Genomic DNA, 6,781 nt, shown 5'->3' with positions numbered 1-6,781 from the left:
TCGAAAATGAACTCCATTGCTTCATAAGCCCTTTGAATTCTCTTGAGCTGGCTAAAAAGGTTTTTCACTACTTCCCTAGTCTCGAAGGAGAATATTTACTTATCAAAAATGATTTATTTGTAGCCCCCTTTGTTGAGAGTAAACAACCATTTTGCAATAACCCCAAGATCTCTTTCAAAAATTCAAATTTTCTTGCTTGGTACGAAAGAATCGAGTATGTGAAACAAGAAGAATGGAAATTTTGAGGAATCTATGATCTCCTCAGACTCTCAAATTTTCTACCAATAACACATTATTGGATGAATGGGGCTGCACTATGATTGTGGAATAAAACCACTAATAATTTTCATCTTTTGTGTGGTATGGTTGGACCCACACTCTTTGATGTGGCAGCTATCACATGGCTTTCAATAAGTGGTCCTATGGCTACCTTCGATATGAACACTACAAGAAAAAAGGCTTATCGGCACACTTTTTTCTTACCACGCTTTTAAAGCATGGCCAAAAGTGGTCAATGGTCACGCTTTTATGAGGGTGGCCACTGATTTGGGATTTGGCCACGATTTTTTTTGCCACGCTTTTAGAGGAGAACAGGCACGCTTTTATGAGAGTGGCCATTGATTTGTGATTTGGCCACTGATAAACCACTATTTTATGGTTTATCTTGTGCTCAATTGAGTGGTTTTTATCAACTTTTTACCCACTTATTCATACTATTTGCATGGTTTTACATTTGCCTTCCTAATTATGTGCTTTGATTGAAAACATGCTTCTTTGCCCTTAGGTTCCCTATGTTTAATCCTCTCTTATTACCATTAGATGCCTTGATATGTGTGTTAAGTGATTTCAGAGATTACAGGGCAGGAATGGCTCAGAGGATGGAAGGGAAGCATGCAAAAGCGGAAGGAATACAAGAAGTTGGAGAAATTGCTAAGCTGTCCAGCCTGACCTCTTCACACTCAAACAGCTATAACTTTAGCTACAGAGGTCCAAATGATGCGGTTTTAGTTGCATTAGAAAGCTAATGTCCGGGGCTTCGATTTGATATATAATATGCCATAGTTGCCTTGACGCTAGGAGACGCGAACGTGCGCTCCACGCAGATGCGTCGCAGTGACGAAAATCAGCGTGGCAGATTTCTTCTCCAGCGATTTCTGGGCTATTTTCGACCTAGTTTTCGGCCCAGAAAACATAGATTAGAGGCTATAAAGTGGGAGAATCCATTCATTCATAAGAAGAAGCTCACAATACACAATTTTAGGATTTAGATGTAGTTTTTAGAGAGAGAGGTTTTCTCCTCTCTCTTAGGATTAGGATTCCTCTTAATGGAATTAGGATTTCAACTTACAACTTCAATCACAGGTTCAATGTTTCTTTTATTTAATTTTTCAATTTAATTTATGAACTTTTCCATGTTAATATTTGAATATTTTATTAATATAATTGAGGTATTTCAGATTTATCACTTCTTCTATTGTTTGTTATTAATTGATGTTCTAAGTTAGATCCTAACTTGATTTTGGAGTTGATTGATATTTGGAGACCCTTGAGTTGAATTACTCAAGAGTTAAATTGTAATTGGGTTTATTGTTGGCTGGCTCTCTAGTCACTAACGCTAATCCTTCCCAAGGGAGAGGATTAGAACTTGTGAATAGAAGTAGACTTCCAACTTACTTGACTTTCTTTTACTTTACTTGGTAAAGGATAACTAAGTAGAAGCAACCTTCAATTATCAATTGATCTTGAGAAAAATCCAACAAGGATAGAACTTCCGATTAATCTTCTCCGGGTCAAGGGTTTTAAATTAATTACATAAAATCTCTTATTTATTTTTATTGCTTTAATTTATAAATATACCTGTGCCCATTGCCCAAACTTCAAAACCCCCAATTTACAAGACTCATAACCAATAATAAGAACATACTTCCCTGCAATTTCTTGAGAAGACGACCCAAGGTTTAAATACTCGGTTATCAATTTTAAAGGGGTTTGTTACTTGTGACAACCAAAACTTTTGTAAGAAAGGTTGATTGCTTGGTTTAGTAACTATACTTGCAGCGAGAGTTTACTATAACCTCTAAACCATCAATCTTCAGTTCTTCAGCCACGCTTTTTTGCCACACTTCAAAGCGTGGCTGTTTCGAGGGTTACCTGAAATGCTGAGGTCGATCTCGGACGAGATCTTTCGGTCTGTTTAGGCTTGTCGCGTCCAACTTGTTGGAGTTTGAGGTGTTGCTAATCCTTGATCACCGGTGGGTGGTGGTACCTGCAAGAGACTCCGATGCTTAAGTCAGTACGGGCTTTAGGCAGGTTTTTTTTTGTAGAATTGGAATTTGAGTTATACATGGGAGCTCCAGTGTATTTATAGTAATGCTTGATGACCTTCTCTTAAGATAAGTTTGTCATCTTATCTTATCTTTTGCGGGTGAGATCATTATCTTTGGCTAACCACCTTCCAACGGGCAGTGATTCCTTTTTGGGCCTCCTTGGGCCTCTGTGATGATTTGTTCGAGCTCTTTATGAAGAGGTCGGTGTCAAGCCAACCTTTAAAGAAGTCGGTCGATCCGTTTAGTCCAACCCGGACCTTACAGCTCGGTCCAGGGTATGAACAGTGCCCCTGCTTGAATTTCGACCTTTCCGAGAGGTTGTGCCCTTGAGCTTCGACCTCTTTTGAGGAAGTCGTGTTCAAGCATCTAGTTCTATTGCTCTTGGTTTCTTCCTTGCGTGAGTATTGCGTCTTTATTGTTCTCGAGACGCGAAGCATTTTTGCATTGATTTTAAATGCTGCATCTTTTTCGAAGGCGTTAGTTCCTTGGGAGTCTGCGAGCATCTTTAAAGCCTATTGATTGGGCTTTTATTTGTTTTGCCACTTCTTTTTCCCTCTTTAAACTTTGTTTGAAGTCAAAGAAGTGGTTTTTACTCTTTCAGTTTCTTCTTGCTTTATATTTGCTTCTTGCTTCTTTGCGAAAACCTTTTCCTCGTCTTCTTCGAAGCCTTTGGTGTGGATCGTTCGTGTTCTGCGTGCCTGTTGCTGTCGCTCCTTTCTTCATCGCAGGTTGGTGCTTTTTATGCTTTTCGTAGTTTTCTCGTTTGATAGCTATGATCCTTCTTTGCGTTGGCTTTCGTTGATGTTGCATGCTCTTATTTCTTGGGAAGTTTTGATCTTTTGTTTTGCTATACCTTTGAGGAAATGCTGGTGCCTGGGTTTCTGGTTTTTTCTTTGTTGAAAAGGGCTAGGGCTTTTGCATTTTTTTATTTCTTTTTGTTATCCGCATTACCTCCAAAGGGTGCCTCTGGGTCTCGATAGTAAGCTTTTAGCTTTTGCGGACCTTGGGGGGCCCTTTTTGCTATTGTATTTTGTTGTTTATGAGTTACTTCCTGCTTTCTGATTCTGCCCGAGTTACTTGGTAGTGATGCTTTTTTTCATTTTCTTACTGTAGGTGTAGTTTTCTATGTCTTCTCGTAGGAATATTATTGAGATTTCGACAAAGGTCCCTCCCGGTATGGCTGACTGATTAGATTCCATAGTGTTAATGTCTGTGACTGTAGCAGACCCAGAGTATTATGAGAAGTTTAGGGGGTTCCATAGAATCTGGGAGAATAGGAAAGATGAGAAGAATTACGAGCTGTTGTCGCCCGACCCTGAGGAGAGGGTCAGTTTTCCTCCCTTAGGTCGGGCAGAGCGCCCCTTCTTTTATGCTTATGACTGCTTTTTTACCAAATTAAGTGTTACCCTTCCTTTTACTGCATTTGAGACTGACATCCTTTGGAACTATAATGTGGCTCCTTCTCAACTTCATTCGAATTCTTGGACATTCATGAAGATTTTTCAGCTGTTGTGTCAGGAGTTGGGTGTTCGGCCTACTATTTCTCTTTTTCTTTATTTGTTTGTGATGACCAAACCCGGGGCGGCCAAGAAGAAGGCTTCTTAGATATCTTTCTGGGCTACTCAGGGAAAGAAATTTTTTTCTATTTTTGATGATTCCTTCCACGATTTCAAAAAATTTTATTTCAAAGTCCGGGCTGTCGAGGATGTTCACCCCTTCTTTCTAGATGAAAATAATGAACCGACCTTCCCTCTTTGGTGGCAAAAGGACCCTGTAGTTCTTAAGTATCCTTTAGAGAGTCTTGATGAGGTGGAGAGGGCCTTTGTGGGTGTCTTGGAGGAGCATTGGGGGGAACCTCCTCATCTGGATACTAAGAGATTTTTAGGGGATCCCGCTCTTCTCCGTTATGAGCTAGGTAGTGCCCGACTTCTTCTTTAGAAACTTTTCTTTATTTGTTGCGGTCTTTGTCGTTATCTGCTGCATAAATGTTTTCCTGGTTTCCTTTTTCAGAGATGGTGTCGAGTTCTGATTTGATGAAGGTTTTCCGCAAGACCAAGAAGGCGGTGGCTGCCCAAAACTTGTCGAGGAAGACATCGGGGGAGGGTTCTTCTCTACTCCCGCCGAAGAAGCCAGACTCGGGCCCTTAGGGACTGAGGAAGGTTATCCCAACTCCTCAAGTTCGGGTAGGCTCTACCGATCCGCCTTTGGCGACTTCAGATGCTGCCTCCTCTCTGACTTCATCTGGTCCTCTTCCAAGTAGCCGAGGACTGCCGGGACTTATGATCTTAATGAAAATGATTTCGATGGCGTGGCTTTTGCTACAGAGCTTATGGCTCCTTATGGCAAGATTCCAACCGATGATGTGTCCATCATTCATCATGTCGACTTTATATCCAGCAATAGTATTCGGATGGCTAACCTCAGCACTGCTCTTTCGAGGGAGTTCAAGAAGTCCCCTATCCACGCTACTAGTTCCTTTCTCAAGAAGGCCAATGTTGATTATGATAGGGTGGAGAGTTTAAGGCTTGAGCTGGAGGCAAAGAATGTGGGGTTGGAGCTTGCTGTGGAGAGGGAGAAAGCCCGAGCTACTGCTGCGGAGGCTATTGCCAATTTGGCAGAGGATATGGCAAAGAAGGCTAAGGAGATTTATACCCGGACTTACGGTGAGCTTCTGGAGGCCAAGAAAAAGCTTCAGTCTGCTTATGATGATTATGCTGAGCTTTAGTGCCATGTGGTGAGTGGTATCACTGCTCTGTATGAAAATTTGAAGGCCCAAGTCCGGGTTATCGCTCCTGATGCTGACCTCAGCTTGTTTAGTATGGATAATGTTGTGGAGGATGGCAAGATCGTGCCAGCCCCTGATGATGATGATGCTTCTCCTTCTGTGTCAACGGCTAAGGCTTCTTCAGTCCCTCCAACCGAGATGTCCCGACCCGTGGTTGATCCTAATGTGGAGATCCTGAATGGGCCTGATTGCGTGGTCGGTGCTGTCCCGATCTTTGTCATCCCTCTCGGCCCTCAAGACGTAGCGACTGGGGCAAAGCTGGACCCTTTGTGATTCTCTCCTTTATTTCTCTCCTTATTATGTGTTAATACGGTCCGACTTGTGGACCTTTTGAACTCTTTGTTTTTGTAACTGCTTGTGTGGCTCTTTTGACGCTTTTTTAGTTGCTTCTTGGCAACTTTTGGTTTTTTATCAAAACACTTTCGCTCTTGGGTTGCCGTTGGGCAGCCCTTGAGTCTTTAATGTTTTAATTTTCTGTGTTTGGCTGTTATGGTGGTGAGTTTTCGATTTTGGTGAAGTACTTTTATCTTTAGGTTGTTTTCTCAACTTTTTGCATTGCCTTATGTTTGGTGACGGCACCCTTTTGTGGGTTCTTGTGCCATAGGGTTTAGATGTTTGGAGCTTTCTGCGCCGACGCCTTTTGAGGTAGTGTCCGCTCTATAAACTTCTACCTTTGCTTTTTCGGGCGACGCCTTTTCTTATTTGTGTTGTCAACTTTTTTGTTTTGGCGATATCATCCTTGCGACTTGCTGCCCGGGCTTTTAGTCGATTTTCAATAACTTTCTAGGTAGCGTTCTTATGTAGAACCTTTTCCTTTTTAGTTTATTTGGACGACTTTTTAGCCTTTTTTGAGTTTTGAGGGTGCCTTTGCTTTTTAAGTAATGTCCTTTTCGGACTTTTACCCTTCTAGCTTAGCACTGTGGCACTAGGTTTTTTACTTTTTTGGCCTTTGCATGGTGTTGTTCCCTTTTTAGTGATCTTTTTATTGGTCTGACTTCTCGGTCGGGCCTTTTTAAGTTATTTTTAGTAACCCCATTTTAGTCTGACCTCGTCAGGCCGCTTTATATGGGTTACTTTTTATAACTTCTCGCATTAACTTGGGCTTTGTCGCTTCACCTTGCCAACCTTTCCAGGTCGGGCGATGAATTTTGCACTGTTTTGAGCGTAAATTAATGCGTCTTGATAGAAAAATTTTTAGGGAATCTTAAATTTTATTCAAGTAGTAAAATGTGAAGACAAAATATAAATAAAAGTATGTACATATGAAGGCTTACCCTGCTAGTCGGGCAGCTTTTAGGTCTTGACCTGGCGCCTCATTAAAAAATCTTTCAGGGAAAAAGAGCGCGCTTTGGCCCTAGATCTTTTTCTAACTGTAGTACCTTCTTAGGTTACAAGCATGCCATGACCTCGGGAGCTCCCGCCCTTGGAGGTCGGCCACCTTATAGTAACCTTTTTCTAGTACTTCTGTGATCTAGTACGAGCCTTTCCAATTGGCTGCCATCTTTTCTTTTCCTGACCGACCTGTTTCGATGTCATTTCGGATGAGGATGAGGTCATTGGTAGAGAAGCTTCGTTGGATTACCTTCCGATTGTACCTTGTGGCCATTCGATGCTTTAGGGCTTCTTCTTGGATTTGAGCTCTTTTCCAGAATTCTGGAAGCAGGTCGAG

Source organism: Arachis ipaensis, chromosome B05, assembly GCF_000816755.2.
Source record: "Arachis ipaensis cultivar K30076 chromosome B05, Araip1.1, whole genome shotgun sequence".
In the NCBI taxonomy this organism is placed as follows: domain Eukaryota; kingdom Viridiplantae; phylum Streptophyta; class Magnoliopsida; order Fabales; family Fabaceae; genus Arachis; species Arachis ipaensis.
This window is presented reverse-complemented; position numbering follows the sequence as displayed.